This window comes from Bombina bombina, chromosome 2, assembly GCF_027579735.1.
Source record: "Bombina bombina isolate aBomBom1 chromosome 2, aBomBom1.pri, whole genome shotgun sequence".
Lineage (NCBI taxonomy): Eukaryota > Metazoa > Chordata > Amphibia > Anura > Bombinatoridae > Bombina > Bombina bombina.
Window position 1 is genome coordinate 80,515,487 of NC_069500.1, and position 17,571 is coordinate 80,533,057.

Here is a 17,571-nt window from a genome sequence, read left to right on the forward strand (position 1 = left end):
GCAGTTTCAGGTGCTGTTGGGAGTTTATGAAACGGTAGGAAATGGGCCATTTTAGAGAAACTATCAACAACTACCATGATAGTGGTAAAATTATTTGAAGGTGGTAAATCAACAATAAAATCTATGCCAATTTGTTTCCAAGGTCTATCTGAGACAGGTAGGGGCATGAGTAGTCCGTATGGGCTCTTCCTCTCTGTTTTACAGGTTTGACAAGTGAGACAAGTCTTAATGTAATCTGCTATTGTCTTTTTCATCTCTGGCCACCAATAGGTTCTACTCACTAATTCAAGTGTACGTCTTTCTCCTGGATGACCAGCCAGAGGGGAGTCGTGCTGTTCTTTCAGTATTTGAGGCCTTAGAGGTTCGGGTAAGAAAATCCGGTCTCCATAGTAGTAAACTCCATTGTGGTTGTTTAAAGTTGCCTTAGTTTCTGGTAGTGGTAAATAGGAAAATTTTTGTATATCCTTCAGGAAATCAGAGGTTAACCCAATGAATCATTCATTAGGGATGATAGTGGTTGGAGTGATGTGCTGTGATGAAGGAATATTCTGGCATGAGAGAGCGTCAGCTTTCCCATTTTTAAAAGCAGGACGGTAGAGTATCTGGAAATCAAATTGTGAAAAATAGAGACTCCACCTAACCTGTCGGGAGGAAAGAGTCTTATTGTTTTGGAGATATTGCAGGTTTTTGTGGTCGGTGTAAATTATAAAAGTTTTCTTTGCACCCTCAAGGAGATGTCTCCAAAATTCTAATGACTTTCGGATCGCTAATAATTCTTTGTCTCCAATAGCGTAGTTCTTTTCAGCTGGAGACATAGACTTTGAAAAGAATAAAATTGGATGTAGAGGTTCGTGGGGCCCCTTTTGTTGGGAAAGTACTGCCCCTATGGCGTAATCCGAAGAATCTACCTCGAGAACATACTGGAGATTTGGATTCGGTAAATGTAAGACAGGGGCTTCGGTGAACAATCTCTTTAGTAGTTCGAAGACTGTTGTATGTTTAGTTTCCCAAATAAATGGATGTTTTGTACCTGTGAGTTGTGTTAATGGTTTGACTATTCTGGAGAAATTCCTTATGAACTTTCTGTAATAATTAGCGAATCCTAGAAATCTCTGTAAAGATTTTCGGTCTTGGGGTTGTGGCCAGTTCTTTACTGCTTCCACCTTTTGAGACTGCATCTGAATGCCTTCTGAAGAAATAGTATACCCTAAGAAAGAGATGGTAGATTGGTGGAATGAACATTTCTCGAGTTTAGCATATAATTTATGAATCTTCAGTCGAGCCAGGACCCATCGGACATGTTTTATGTGATCTTTCATGTTCTGCGAATAAATCAAAATGTCGTCTAAATAGACGACTAGGCAAACGTCTAAGAGATCACGGAATATATCGTTTATAAAATGCTGAAAGGTTGCGGGGGCATTACAAAGGCCGAATGGCATCACTAGGTATTCAAATAACCCGTATCTTGTTCTAAAAGCAGTGAGCCATTCGTCGCCTTCCCTAATACGAATTAGGTTGTAAGCCCCACGCAAATCCAGCTTGGTGAATATTGTAGCATCCGTTAGCCGTTCTATCATTTCTGGTATTAAAGGGAGTGGGTACCGATTTTTCACAGTACGTTTGTTGAGCTCCCTGTAGTCAATGATGGGACGGAGAGAAGAATCTTTGTTAGTCACGAAAAACATTCCCGCTGCTGCGGGAGACGTGGATGGTCGGATAAAACCTTTCTTGAGGTTATCTTGTAAATACACCTTTAGATGTTCTAGTTCAGGTTGGCTGAGAGGGTAGAGATGTCCTACTTGTAAAGTAGCACCAGGAATCAGTTCTATTGGGCAGTCGTATACCCGATGGGGTGGAAGTGTGTCAGCCTCCACCTTACTGAATACTTCCTGAAAATCTAGATAAGGATGTGGTATACTAGGCAGTTCAATACTGGTGTGTAAAAGCACAGGTTGGGGAAAACAGGTAGTTGTACAGTATGATGATTGGAAGGACATGGTGAGTGATGTCCAATCTATGGTGGGATTATGTAATTGCAACCAATAGAGACCTAAAACAACTTGGAAATGTGTAGACGGTATAATATCAAAAGTGATGTATTCATAATGTCCATCATGTGTAGTAACTAATATGGGAACTGTCTGATGTGTTATAGGACCATTTATTAGAGTAGAACCATCAATAACTTTGAGGGAAACAGGGTGGTTTTTTGCAACAGTGGGTATTTTATTATTTAATACAGTAGTATTATCAATGAAATTTCCGAAAGCTCCAGAATCCACGATGGCATTGATTGACAGTCTTCTAAGGTCCCACTGTAATAAGATAGGTAAATTGCAATAAGGAACAGGTTTTAATAGTTTTGTTGCAGTATTAACAATAATAGACTTACTCTTTTTGGTTTTGAGAAGTACAGGACAGTCTGTAACCATGTGATTGGGATTCGCACAATACATGCACAGTTGATTAGTGTGTCTTCTCTGTCTTTCCTCTGCAGTAAGTGGACCTCTAATAACTCCTATCTCCATAGGAGTGGACTGATCAGAAGTTATGGCTTTTGAGTGGCCGGTATTGAATGAAGGCTGCTTAGAAGGAATGTCTGCATGACTCCGTTCCATCTTGCGTTCTCTAAGTCTTCGATCTATTTGTGTGGATAGCTTCATTAAAGCATCCAGGGTAGTTGGCATTTCTATTCTCGCAAGTTCATCCTTGACTTGGTCGGAAAGTCCAAGTCTAAACTGATTCCGCAGTGAAACCAGAGTCAGAGGCATATAATTTAAATTCTGTAATATATTCCTCAACTGATTTTTTCCCTTGTCTAAGATTTCTCATCTTCTGTTCAGCTGTGAGTTGAATATCAGAATCACTGTACAATTCATCTATAGCTGAGAAGAATCCGGAAAAAGAATTAATTAAAGGATCATTCGTTTCACATAGGTGGTCAGCCCACATCCTGGGTTCTGACCTGAGGAATGATACGGTGGAAAGTACCCTGACCCTATCTGTAGGATAGGTGTGGGGTTTCAAGTTAAATAGGAGATGACAGGCATTTTTAAATTGTCTGTATGTTCTCCTATCTCCTGAGAAGAAATCTGGTAAACTCACTTGAGGCTCTATGGTAGGGGTGCGTTGTCCTTTTAGATCTTTTATTAATTCCCTGAGTACCTGTGTTTCTAGTTGCAAGTCAAGAATCGCCTGCCCCATTTTATCCACTTTTTGATTTAGGTTGAAAACAAACTGAGGAACTTCAGCAGGATCCATACCTACTGTTTTGAATTATTTTTTAGGGCTTAGTATTATGTCAAGATATGGCAACCTTGTATGAAATTCTCTAATAGTGAAAGAGTGTAAATGTAACACTGTTCAATAAGAGTAACACTAGCTTCAAAGTGAAACCAATATGAACAGTGTAAGTTATTCTGAAAATGCGGAATCAGGATATACTGAAATGTAGGATAATTACTCAAATCTCATAGGTCCTTATCTAGGAACAAGAGACTAAATGCCATATAATATTATGCTCTGTGCAGAGATAACTTATTCCTTAGATACATGTAGCAAAGTTAATCAGCAAGAGAGACAGTCACAAACGGTAATCCTTTGTAAACACAGATAAGGTAGCGATATGACAGAACAATTACTCAAAGTTCGTTTTAGCTATAATCACTTATGGCTGAACTGAATGCAAGTTATATCTTTGTAAATCCTCTAGGTACTCACAGTAAGTTGCTCTGAGGTAGAGACATTTCGACGTCTAGGTAGGAAGCAGGCTTCTGTCCAGTCACTTCCTGTCTGAGCAGCGTGTGGATCAACAGGCTGTCAGAGTGACGTCAGCGCTAACGGCCGTGAGAGAGAGAGGAAACAGTTTCCCGGAGACCTGGCATAGAACCAGGTAAGAGATTAGAGGCACTTACTGCAGTTACGAATAGATCCCTTATGAGGGAATTTCACTTGTTGACAAGAAGCTCCGGTGAGAGGAATTCCAAACAGTGGTTGGTATAGGGAGTAACGGTCTGTAATTCTCCAATGCAGGAATGCAGCAGTTCTTCTGTGAAGTGAATTAACAAGCTTGTAAATAAAAGTTCAGTTAGGAAGATATTAGAACAATCTGAAACTTGGTAGTCACATGAAATAGGCTCAGCGTTGGCAAGAAGTACAAAATACTAAGCAAGGTTAGTAAGGTGTTCAGGTGTTACATAGGCGTAGACAGGATTTGATTGGTGAACCAATTAAGAGTTCAGAGACAACTTAATTCCTGACAAAGATAGACCCGCTCCGCTCCGGTTGATTGAAGATAGAAGATGCCGCTTGGATAAAGACTTCTGCCACTTGGAGGACCTCTTCCGCCTGGATTCGAGGGAGATTTCTGGCTGGATCGGATGAAGACTTGTGCCCGGCTGGGTGAAGACGTCTCAAGGTAGGGTGATCTTCAAGGGGGTAGTGTTAGGTTTTTTTAAGGGGGTTTGGGTGGGTTTTAGAGTAGGGTTGGGTGTGTGGTTGGTGGGTTTTAATGTTGGGGGGTTGTATTTCTTTTTTTTACAGGTAAAAGAGCTGATTACTTTGGGGCAATGCCCCTCAAAAGGCCCTTTTAAGGGCTATTTGTAATATAGTTTAGGGTAGGGAATTTTATTATTTTGGGGGCTTTTTTATTTATTAGGGGGCTTAGATTAGGTGTAATTAGTTTAAACTTCTTGTAATTTTTTTTATTTTCTGTAATCTATAGGTTTTTTTGTACTTTAGTTATTTTTAGTTAATTTTATTTAATGTTAGGTAATTGTAGTTAATTAATTTAATTAATGATAGTGTAGTGTTAGGTGTAATTGTAACTTAGGTTAGGATTTATTTCACAGGTAATTTTGTATTTATTTTAGCTAGGTAGCTATTAAATAGTTAATAACTATTTAATAACTATTGTACCTAGTTAAAATAAATACAAACTTGCCTGTAAAATAAAAATAAACCTTAAAATAGCTTCAATGTAACTAATAATTGTAGCTATCTTAGGGTTTATTTTATTGGTAAGTATTTAGTTTTAAATAGGATTAATTTATTTAATTTTTATTTTATTTATTATAGGAATATTTATTTAGATTAATTTAAATAATATTTAAGTTAGGGGGTGTTAGGGTTAGGGTTAGACTTAGGTTTAGGGGTTAATTAATTTAATATAGTGGCGGCGTTGTAGGGGGTAGATTAGGGGTTAATCAATGTACTGTAGGTGGTGGCAGTGAGGGGGGGCAGGATAGAGGTTAATAAATGTAATGTAGGTGGCGGCGGGCTCCGGGTGCGGTGGTTTAGGGGTTAAACAATTAATTTATTTGCGGCGGGGTCCGGGATCGTCAGGATAGGGGTTAAAAACTTTATGTAGGTGGCGGCGGTATAGGGGCGGAAGATTAGGGGTTAATAGGTATAATGTAGGTAGCGACGGGGTCCGGGAGTGGCGGTTTAGGGGTTCATATATTTATTATAGTGGCGGTGGGGTCCAGGAGCGGCGGTTTAGGGGTTAATAAGTTTATTTAGGTGTGGGGGGCTCCGGGAGCGGCAGTTTAGTGGGTAAAACAGTATAGTATAGTGTGGGTGCTTAGTGACAGTATAGCAAGAAAGCTGCGACTAAGCCGATGAGCAGCGAGATCGATGACTGTTAGTTAACAACAATCCGCTGCTCATCGTACCGTACTTGGTGCGCGGCTTTTTGACAGATTTCTTGATAAATTTGGCAAACGTATTCAGGTCCGCGGTGGCGATGTTAGGCGAGCTTAGGCGAGCCTATTGGGGCCGGCGAATGCAGGTAAGTAGACAGGTTGATAACTAGAGGCCTCTGTCTCTCTTTCTCTCTCTCTCTCACTCTTTCTCTCTCTGTCTCTGTCTCTCTTTCTCTTTCTCTCTCTCCTCTCTCTCTCCCTCTTTCTCTCTCTCTCTCGCTCTCTCTCTCTCTCCATCTTTCTCTCTCTCCCTCTTTCTCTCTCTCTGTCTGTCTCACTCTCTCTGTCTCTCTCTCTGTCTCTCTCTCCTCTCCCTCCTCTCTCTCTCTCCCTCTTTCGCTCTCTCTCTCTCCCTCTTTCTCTCTCTCTGTCTGTCTCTCTCTCTCTGTCTCTCTCTCTCTCTGTCTCTCTCTCCTCTCCTCTCCCTCCTCTCTCTCTCTCCCTCTTTCTCTCTCTCTCTGTCTCTCTCCTCTCCCTCCTCTCTCTCTCTCTCTCTACCTCTTTCTCTCTCCCTCTTTCTCTCTCTCTCTGTCTCTCTCTCCTCTCCCTCTCTCTCTCTCTACCTCTTTCTCTCTCCCTCTTTCTCTCTCTCTCTGTCTCTCTCTCCTCTCCCTCTCTCTCTCTCTCTCTCTCTCCCTCTTTCTCTCTCTCTCTCTCTCTCTCTCTCTCCCCTCTCTCTCTCTCTATCTCTCTCTCTCCTCTCTCCCTCTCTCTCTCTCTGTCTCTCTCTACCTCTTTCTCTCTCTCTCTCTCTCTCTCTCTACCTCTTTCTCTCTCTCTCTCTCTTGAGTAAAAGAAGGACCTTGGTGTGAGAGCACTGATTGAGGCCGTGTGTTGCAGTGCAGCTTTGCTTGCTCGGTTATATTAGATTTTTTTTCTGTGTTTAGCCCAGAATGTAAACTACTTCATGATGAAGCTGTGCCAATGTCTTTAGATTTGAGAATTTTACCAGAAGGCAAGGGGTTAGGGTTGCCACCTTATGTTACACATGCTGCAGGGTGTGCAGGGAGGAACATGTGTTATGTGGTTCATCAGCACTATTCATGTGCTTTCCAGAGGCTCAATACATGTTCCGCCCTGCACACCCTGCAGCATGTGTAACTTATAAGTGTCCCGGAAAATATGGCTGAGGCGGCAACCCTATTCCTGCTCTATGTTCTCATCTGGCTTACTCTCCTCAGATAAAGAAGACTCCCCTCTTGCTCTTTTGCAGCAATCTCAGCGGCTGCTTTCAGCTTTCTGCTTTAGCTCAGGGCAGACTTTAATAAGAACTTCTACAACTAAAACAGTACATTTGCTCAGTGCTAACTTGTACCTTAAAACAACATTCAAAGTTTTGCTAGTGTCCTTGAGTATCAAAACAACCTGCCTTTTAAAGGACATAACATGCTTAAAGGGACATGAAACCCACATTTTTTTTTTTCTTTCATGATTTAGACAGAGCATATAATTTTAAACAACTTTCCAATTTACTTCTATTATTTAATTTGCTTCCTTCTCTTGGTATTCTTTGCTGAAAAGTTTATCTAGGAAAGCTCAGGAGCAGCAAAGAACCTAGGTCCTAGCTGCTGATTGGTGGCTGTATATATATACTGATTGTCATTGACTCACCCATTTGTTCAGTCAGCAACCAGTAGTGCATTGCTGCTCATTCAACAAAGTATATCAAGAGAAGGAAGACAATTTGATAATAGGAGTACATTGGAAAGTAGCTTAAAATTGCAAGCTCTATCTGAATCCTGAAAGAAAAAAAATGGGTTCATAAGACTGCTGCTTCCTTATCCTCATCCACTTCTTTGGTAGAGTAGAGCTGGAGCGGATAGGGGTTAATATGCACGCCCCTGTCTGCCCTTGATAGATAAATCGAGCCCTAAATGAAGCTTACATTCCTGCTTTTCAAATAAAGATACCAAGAGAATGAACAAAAATTGATAATAGGAGTAAATTAGAAACTTGCTTAGAATTGCTTTCTCTATCTCACTGGTTTTCAAACCTGTCCTCAGACCTCCCTAAAAGGCCACATTTTGAGGATTTCTGAACTGGAGCATAGGTGAAAATCAGCTGATTAGTAAACATGCGGCTAGATTACTAGTTGTGCGTTATGCTTAAAAAGCAGCATTAGCCGGTCCTAACGCTGCTTTTTAACAACCACTGGTATTACAAGTCCTGCAGGTACAGGTGTACCGCTCACTTTTTTGGCCAGACCTGGAAATACCACAAATCCACTTACGTAAATTGCGTATCCTATATTTTAAATGGGACTTGCATAACGCCGGTATTACGAGTCTGACCAAAAGTGAGTAGACCCTCTCCTGTCAAGACTGGTACCGCATTTTAAAGTCAGTAGTTAAGAGTTTTAAAAATCTGCAAAAATTCTGCAAAGGTGTCAACTATTTCTTGTGGGTGGGATGTCAGGTGTCCCTGCCCCGTCTCTTTCAAAGGGATCGCTGATGCCCTGCACCTCTCTCTAATTTTATGCGCCATAAATCTATCTGGTTTATTTGCATAAATAAAATACCGCAATCTAAGTCTGTGGTCTGCCCTTGCTGCTTGAGAGATAAGAATTGATGCCAGGGTGTTCTTTTTGTCTTGTAAGGTGTGTAAGGTCGCATTTTGTTTAGTCAGTTTATGTTGTCTTTCTAAGGCATCTATTTCCTTGTGCAGTTGTTCTATATAATTCCTGCCCTTTCTGTTTAGTTTAGTTTTTTCCTGAATTAATAGTCCTCTAATTACTGCTTTGTGGGCGGCCCATATACATAACGGATTTGATGTGGAATCTGTATTGATTGTCCAATATTCCAAAAGCGAACCAAGTGTATTATCATGTACTAGTGTATTTTTTAAAAGATTCGAGTCCATGATCTGCTTCTTTGTGTATCTCTTAGTCCCTCTAAATCCAGTGAGACTATGGAGTGGTCTGACCACACAAGTATGTATGTTTGAGCTATGTAGTAGTAGTTGAAGTACCTGACTTGTATATATATATAATCCAATCTTACATAAGAGTTGTGTGCCGCAGAATAAAATGTAGTGTCCGTTTAATCGGGGCCATAGCTATATTGAAGTCTCCTGCTAAGATAATTTTGGATTGTGACCACTGTTTTAGTAAGTGGGATATTGTCAGCGTGCCAGGAATCAGACTGAGATGAGAAGTGCAAAAATAATCACACCTTTATTAATAGCAAAAAATAATAAAAAGTCCACAAGTCAAATAACAAGCCAGGAATCAAAAACCAGAGCTGGTAGTCAGACAAGCCGATTTAGGAGCCAAAGCGAGTAGTCAGATGAGCCGAAATCAGGAACAAGGAAAACAGCAGAGTCAAGAACAAGCCAGGGATCAGGAACCAGGAGGGACATCAGATAGCCAAGTAATATACAAGAGCTCTCACAAACAGGTCTGAGACAACGCAAAGTCAAAGCATACTGAACAGAGGCCCTTTAAATAATAAGTGATGACATCACAATTCTGAGACTGCATCCTGTCTCACACGGATGATGTACACCAGTCTGGCCATAAAAGGAAGTGAAGGAAATGAGCAGCATCCCCCACAATGCACCATAGTCTGCAAGAGAGGTGAGTAAAATGGCTACCAGCAGCACATGGCAAACAAAACAGGTAAAAACCCTGACAGATATATGCATAAAGAATGTGCGCTGGTTTTCATTGGGGGCGTATATATTACATAAAGTGACTTCTGAATCTAGTATCTGTCCTCTAACTATCAGATATCTCCCCTCCGGATCCACCACAGTGTCATCGTGGGTAAATCCAACAGAGGAGTGAATTAATATGGAGACCCCTCTCTTTTTGGTGGTCGCTGTCGCGTGATAATGCAAATTAAATTGTTTTGACCAATATTTTGGTATTGATTCTTTGAGTAGGTGGGTTTCCTGTAGGAAAAGCATATTGGCGTTCAGGTTTCTGTACTGAGCCATTGCAACTCTCCGCTTAGTGTCTGTGTTTAAGCCTCTAACGTTGTGGGATATCAGTTTTATTCTAGTAGACATATTTAGATACACTATCTTGACTTACTGCTCTCTGTAGAATGCCTCAGACAGAACATCTCACCTCTTAATGAATGCTTCCGCGAGATATTCCTGGCTATGTGGGTTTGCATCTGGATGGAGTCACTGAGAAGGAAAAAGAAAAATGGGGACACACAAATATTCAACAATAAGTAAACATATAACTGATCCCTAATGTAGGGACAACCATAATTTTACAGCTTGTAATGTAGAGGTTGAATATTAATTATTCAACTCTCCAAAGTGGTGGAGTGGGTACCCATCCCACAGTATTCTCTAAAATATGATGAAGGTTGCTCCGCAACCTCCTCAAGGTTAATGTATAAACATTTATAAACAACAATAACTTGCAAATGTCTCAGGGGTTCTAGAGAGATCTAGAAGAAGAAGAAAAAAAAAAGAGGAGAGACCCCAAAAAGGGGGTCACTCTTTCAAGTTTTGAAGTTACTGTCCTCTCGCACCTCTCGGGTGCTCTAGTGAATCACATATCTCCCACCTCTGTACCTCCAGATCAGATGGATATATTATCCAAGTTCATCTTCCCTTATCTCCTTTGTCTTTTGCCTCTTTCGATTAACCTTCTGCCATCTCGTCTGATTCAAAGACTGTATCATGCTGGGCTTTTGTAGAGAGGGAGGACCAGGGACTGGGAGAATAGGGGCTTCCAAACCCAAGATTTTACACACTTCTGGTATATCCTCTGGGTTTCTGATGTTGATCAACTTAGAGTCCTTTATGATGATTAGAGCAAAGGGAAATCCCTATTTATATTGAATTTCTTGTTTCCTTAGCATGGTAGTCAGGGGTCTCAACGAGCTCCTTCTCTGTAGAGTCCGTAGACTCAGATCTTGGTAGAACTGAATCACATTCCCCTGAAATTTGAAAGTGGGGTTCCTCCTGGAGGCTTGGATTATCTTGTCTCGTGGGGGGAAACCATTTTTTGATTTAGCTTTTAAAGCTCTATGGGCTCTTTCACCGTGGAATACATAATATGGTGATTTCCCCGTTATTATAGACCGGTAGTTCTTTGTTGGTTATATCTTCTGGAACTCCCTTTAGTCTTATGTTATTTCTCCTGCTCCTGTTCTCCAGATCTTCGAGCTTGTCTCCAACCTCCAACAGGAGTTGCTGCTGTGAAGCGACTGTTTGGGAAATTTCCTCAACATTCTCTAATATTGCATCTTTTTGGTCCTCAAATACATCAATTCTGTTTCCCAGGTCTGTCAGATCTGATTTGATTTCAGAGAGACTGAAGGTCACTAAAGTGTGGATTGAATCTATCTTCTCCCACAATTTTTCAAAATTGTCAGCTATGTCTTTTTTGGAGACCAGAGTTCTCAAGTCAGCTTTAGTGAGAGGGGTGTTATAGGTTGGGTTCATTGTCCCTTTAAATGTAAATGATTTAGTTGATGTTTGGAGAGAATTAGACAATACACTTGGGTCAGTCTAAGTGAAAATTGTATTTCTGCTACTAGACTGGATACATTATCGGCTAGATTTAGAGTTTAGCGTTGGCCGTCAAAACCAGCGTTAGAGGCTCCTAACGCTGGTTTTGGGCTACCGCTTGTATTTAGAGTCAGTCAGGAAAGGATCTAACGCTCACTTTGCAGCCGCGACTTTTCCATACCACAGATCCCCTTACGTCATTTGTGTATCCTATCTTTTCAATGGGATCTTTCTAACGCTGGTATTTAAAGTCGTGGCTGAAGTGAGCGTTAGAAATCTAACGACAAAACTCCAGCCGCAGAAAAAAGTCAGTAGTTAAGAGCTTTCTGGGCTAACGCCGGTTCATAAAGCTCTTAACTACTGTGCTCTAAAGTACACTAACACCCATAAACTACCTATGTACCCCTAAACCGAGGTCTCCCCACATCGCCGCCACTCTATTAAAAATTTTTAACCCCTAATCTGCCGACCGCACACCGCCACCACCTACGTTATCCCTATGTACCCCTAATCTGCTGCCTCTAATACCGCCGACCCCTACTTAATATTTATTAACCCCTAATCTGCCGCCCCTGCTATCGCTGACACCTGCATATTTTTTTTAACCCCTAATCTGCCGCTCCGTACACCACCGCAACCTACATTATACCTATGTACCCCTAATCTGCTGCCCCTAACACAGCCGACCCCTATATTATATTTATTAACCCCTAATCTGCCGCCCCGAACGTCGCCTCCACCTAATTACAATTATTAACCCCTAATCTGCCGACCGCAACACCCCCCTAACTTAAATATAATTTAAATCTAACGAAATAAATTAACTTTTATTAAATAAATTATTCCTATTTAAAGCTAAATACTTACTTGTAAAATAAACCCTAATATAGCTACAATATAAATTATAATTATATTGTAGCTATTTTAGGATTAATATTTATTTTACAGGCAACTTTGTAATTATTTTAACCAGGTACAATAGCTATTAAATAGTTAATAACTATTTAATAGTTACCTAGTTAAAATAATTACAAAATTACCTGTAAAATAAATCCTAACCTAAGTTACAATTAAACCTAACACTACACTATCATTAAATAAATTAAATAAACTACCTACACTTATCTACAATTAAACCTAACACTACACTATCAATAAATTAATTAAATACAATACCTACATATAAATACAATTAAATAAACTAACTAAAGTACAAAAAATAAAAAAAGCTAAGTTACAAAAAATAAAAAAATATTTACAAACATTAGAAAAATATTACAACAATTTTAAACTAATTACACCTACTCTAAGCCCCCTAATAAAATAACAAAGACCCCCAAATTAAAAAAATGCCCTACCCTATTCTAAAATTAAAATAGAAAAGCTCTTTTACCTTACCAGCCCTGAAAAGGGCCCTTTGCGGGGCATGCCCCAAAGAATTCAGCTCTTTTGCCTGTAAAAAAAAAACATACAATACCCCCCCCAACATTACAACCCACCACCCACATACCCCTAATCTAACCCAAACCCCCCTTAAATAAACCTAACACTAAGCCCCTGAAGATCTCCCTACCTTGTCTTCACCATGCCGGGTTCACCGATCGATCCAGAAGAGCCTCCAATGTCTTGATCCAAGCCCAAGCGGGGGGCTGAAGATGTCCATGATCTGACTGAATTCTTCATCCAAGCGGCATCTTCAATCTTCTTTCTTTCGGATCCATGGTCATCCCGCCGACGCGGAACATCCATCTTCACCGACTACTTCCTGACGAATGACGGTTCCTTTAAGGGACGTCATCCAAGATGGCGTTCCTCAAATTCCGATTGGCTGATAGGATTCTATCAGCCAATCGGAATTAAGGTAGGAAAATTCTGATTGGCTGATGGAATCAGCCAATCAGATTCAATTTCAATCAGATTGGCTGATCCGATCATCCAATCAGATTGAGCTCACATTCTATTGGCTGATCGGAACAGCCAATTTGATTGAACTTGAATCTGATTGGCTGATTCCATCAGCCAATCAGAATTTTCCTACCTTAATTCCGATTGGCTGATAGAATCCTATCAGCCAATCGGAATTCGAGGGACGCCATCTTGGATGACGTCCCTTAAAGGAACCGTCATTCGTCGGGAAGTCGTCGGTGAAGCTGGATGTTCCGCGTCGGCGGGATGACCATGGATCCGGAAGAAAGAAGATTGAAGATGCCGCTTGATAGAAGACTTCAGCCCGATCATGGACCTCTTCAGCTCCCACTTGGATGAAGACTTCAGTTGGATCATGGACCTCTTCAGCTCCCGCTTGGATGAAGACTTCAGCCGGATCATGGACATCTTCAGCCCCCCGCTTGGGCTTGGATGAAGACTTCGGAGGCTCCTCAGGACCGATCGGTGAACCCGGCGTGGTGAAGATAAGGTAGGAAGATTTTCAGGGGCTTAGTGTTAGGTTTATTTAAGGGGGGTTTGGGTTAGATTAGGAGTATGTGGGTGGTGGGTTGTAATGTTGGGGGGGTATTGTATGTTTTTTTTTTTACAGGCACAAGAGCTGAATTCTTTGGGGCATGCCCCGCAAAGGGCCCTTTTCAGGGCTGGTAAGGTAAAAGAGCTTTTCTATTTTAATTTTAGAATAGGGTAGGGCATTTTTTTATTTTGGGGGTCTTTGTTATTTTATTAGTGGGCTTAGAGTAGGTGTAATTAGTTTAAAATTGTTGTAATATTTTTCTAATGTTTGTAAATATTTTTTTATTTTTTGTAACTTAGTTCTTTTTAATTTTTTGTACTTTAGTTAGTTTATTTAATTGTATTTATTTGTAGGTATTGTATTTAATTAATTTATTGATAGTGTAGTGTTAGGTTTAATTGTAGATAATTGTAGATAGTTTATTTAATTAATTTATTGATAGTGTAGTGTTAGGTTTAATTGTAAGTTAGGTTAGGATTTATTTTACAGGTAATTTTGTAATTATTTTAACTAGGTAACTATTAAATAGTTATTAACTATTTAATAGCTATTGTACCTGGTTAAAATAATTACAAAGTTGCCTGTAAAATAAATATTAATCCTAAAATAGCTACAATATAATTATAATTTATATTGTAGCTATATTAGGGTTTATTTTACAGGTAAGTATTTAGATTTAAATAGGAATAATTTATTTAATAAGATTTATTTTATTTCGTTAGATTTAAATTATATTTAAGTTAGGGGGGTGTTAGGGTTAGGGTTAGACTTAGCTTTAGGGGTTAATACATTTATTATAGTAGCGGTGTGGTCCGGTCGGCAGATTAGGGGTTAATAATTGTAGGTAGGTGGAGGCGGCAGATTAGGGGTTAATAAATATAATATAGGGGTCAGCGGTGTTAGGGGCAGCAGATTAGGGGTACATAGGTGTAATGTAGGTTGCGGCGGTGTACGGAGCGGCAGATTAGGGGTTAATAATAATATGCAGGGGTCAGCGATAGCGGAGGTGGCAGATTAGGGATTAATAAGTGTAAGGTTAGGGGTGTTTAGACTCGGGGTACATGTTAGGGTGTTAGGTGCAGACATAGGAAGTGTTTCCCCATAGGAAACAATGGGGCTGCGTTAGGAGCTGAACGCTGCTTTTTTTGCAGGTGTTAGGTTTTTTTTTCAGCTCAAACTGCCCCATTGTTTCCTATGGGGATATCGTGCACGAGCACGTTTTTGAAGCTGGTCGCGTCCGTAAGCAACGCTGGTATTTAGAGTTGCAGTGGCGGTAAATTATGCTCTACGCTCCTTTTTTGGAGCCTAACGCACTGAAAACCCAGCCATTCTGTGAACTCTAAATACCAGCGGTATTTAAAAGGTGCGGCCAAAAAAAAGCCAGCGTTAGCTACGCGGGTCGTTACCGACAAAACGCTAAATCTAGCCGTTAATGTTTTTAAGCACAATTCAAATATTTTGATTGGTTGTAAGATGTTTCAAATACTTTTTCTGATCATGCAATGGTTCTTCGTAATTTAGTTCTGCCATCAACTTTCTCACATAGTTCATATTGGCATTTTAAAGGATTTGACATTTTTACAATGTTTTTTTTTTTTTTTTAAAAACAATGGACAGAAAGAAAAAAAAATATTGCAACATTAAGGCAATGGTGGGATTTAGGAAAAGTCCAAATAAAAGTTTAAAAAAGTAGCTAAGGTGATGATAACAGCAAATTAGATAGGATGCGCCATTAGACTTATGTTACTTATAAAAGTTAAAGATTAATATCGAAGGCAGATAACAAATCAATATTGATTGGCTCATTCTTCCTATTAGTTCTTATCACTGATATTTTAGAAGAAAATATAATGTTTATATTGTATGAAAACTTCTTATGGTGTTTTTCAATTTATAAGTTTTGATTATTGATTATTAAGTGATGACAATGGAATTGTTAAAGAAATATTTTTTTTCAACAAATAAAATTTGTTAAAAAAATAAGTTTAAATAATAGCATGAGAGTTCTGAAGCAGGACATTTTGCAACTTCAAAAAGCATTTGATAGCCTTTGATAGTTCTTTTAATGTTGGGTTGTATTAAAATATAAAGTTAAAAAAACAGTTGCTAATTAACCTAATAGATAGCAAGGTTCAGAATGCGCTAGTAAGATCTCGTTTTCAAGCTGCAACAGAGATGAATATGTCATCACAGTATTTCTTTGGACATGACAGTGATACACTGTTTAGACGAAACAACAGGGAATGCGGAGAGAAAAGGGGACAAGAAAGGGTTTAACTAGCACTCTTTCCTAATCAATGAATAGCTAGGCTGAATATATCAGCTTACTAAGTTATATAAATTAAGTAAGTTAAAAATCAAACTTTAATTAAATGTATTAAAATGGGTAAAGTACGAACCATCTAACCCTTAAATAACACACAACTACTACCCCTCACCTATGACAATAAACTAGAACCATTGTAAACCATCCCCCTGTATTCCTGGCCGATAGCTGGAATCATCGGCTTCGGGTGCCAGGGATAGTAAGATTTATTATTATTATTATCAGGTATTTGTAGAGCACCAACAGGTTCTGCAGCGCTATGAACATAGGTGGTATATAAAAATGATTACAGGGATCAAATGGGGAGAGAGGGTCCTGCTGAGAGTTGCACTGTTGTAGTCGGCTCTTATGAAGGTGAACTACAAACAGATGGGCTCATAGGCTTACATTCTATGGGGTTTTAGGGGATAGCAGTGGAGATAGGAAGGGTAGTGTAGGTTGTAAGCGTCCCTGAATAGTAGAGTCTTCAGGGAGCATTTGAAGCTTTTAAAACTAGGGGAAATTCTTGTGGAGCAAGGCAGAGAGTTCCATAAGATGGGAGCCAATCTGGAGAAATCTTGTAGACGGGAATGTGAGGAGGTAACAAGAGAGGAGATCATGAGCTGAGCGAAGGGGACGGGAGGGAGAGTATCTGGAGACCAGGTCTGAGATGTAGGGGGGAGCAGTGCAAATGAGGTCTTTGAGTATCAAAGTGAGAATGTTGTGTTTAATCCTGGAGGCAAGAGGAAGCCAGTGAAGGGATTGGCAGAGAGGTACGGCAGATGAAGAGCGACGTGCAAGGAAGATGAGCCTGGCAGAGGCATTCATTATGGATTGTAAAGGAGCTAGGCAGCAGCTAGGGAGACCAGAGAGGATAGAGTTGCAGTAGTCGAGGTGGGAAAGGATGAGACAATGGATTAAAATCTTTGTTGTGTCTTGCGTAAGGAAATGTCTAGTTTTAGTGATGTTTTTAAGGTGGAAGCAGCAGGCTTTAGCCAAGGACTGAATGTGAGTAGTGAAAGAAAGATCTGAGTCCAGTGTGACCCCAAGACTTCGGGCATGTGAGGTTGGGGTAATGATGGAGTTATCAACAGTTATAGACACATGGGGGTGGAGATTTTGGAGGAAGGGGGGAAAATAAGGAGCTCCGGTGAGATTTACAAAAGTACGCTGGGATTTGAGAGATAATTTCATATACGCAGAAAAAAACAGACTTTTTCACTCAACTGCTTCAATTGCCATCTAACTTACTACATGTAGCCTTCTGGAAAACAGCTTCCCTCCGACCCTACCCCTCACCCCACCCACCCCAAGCTCATTTCCTCATTTATAGATAGTCTCCCACACAACTTTCACTCTCTTGAAATGACAGGTGCAAACACTGATCAGCACATCCTTCCATTCCCTTAACCCCATAGAATACACAGTACTTTTATTATATTATGTTACATATACCTTTTGTTCCCTAATGCAATTGTTACAGTAATTCTGTGTCTTATGTTTTTAACTGGTTCCCAATTCTGTAAAAATGCTCAATATATTAATTTCCATTTTGCTACCCTTTGTCTCTATAACAAACTACACTATTCAATTACTCCTTCTCCCTCTCCACCTGCACTGTTCATTAG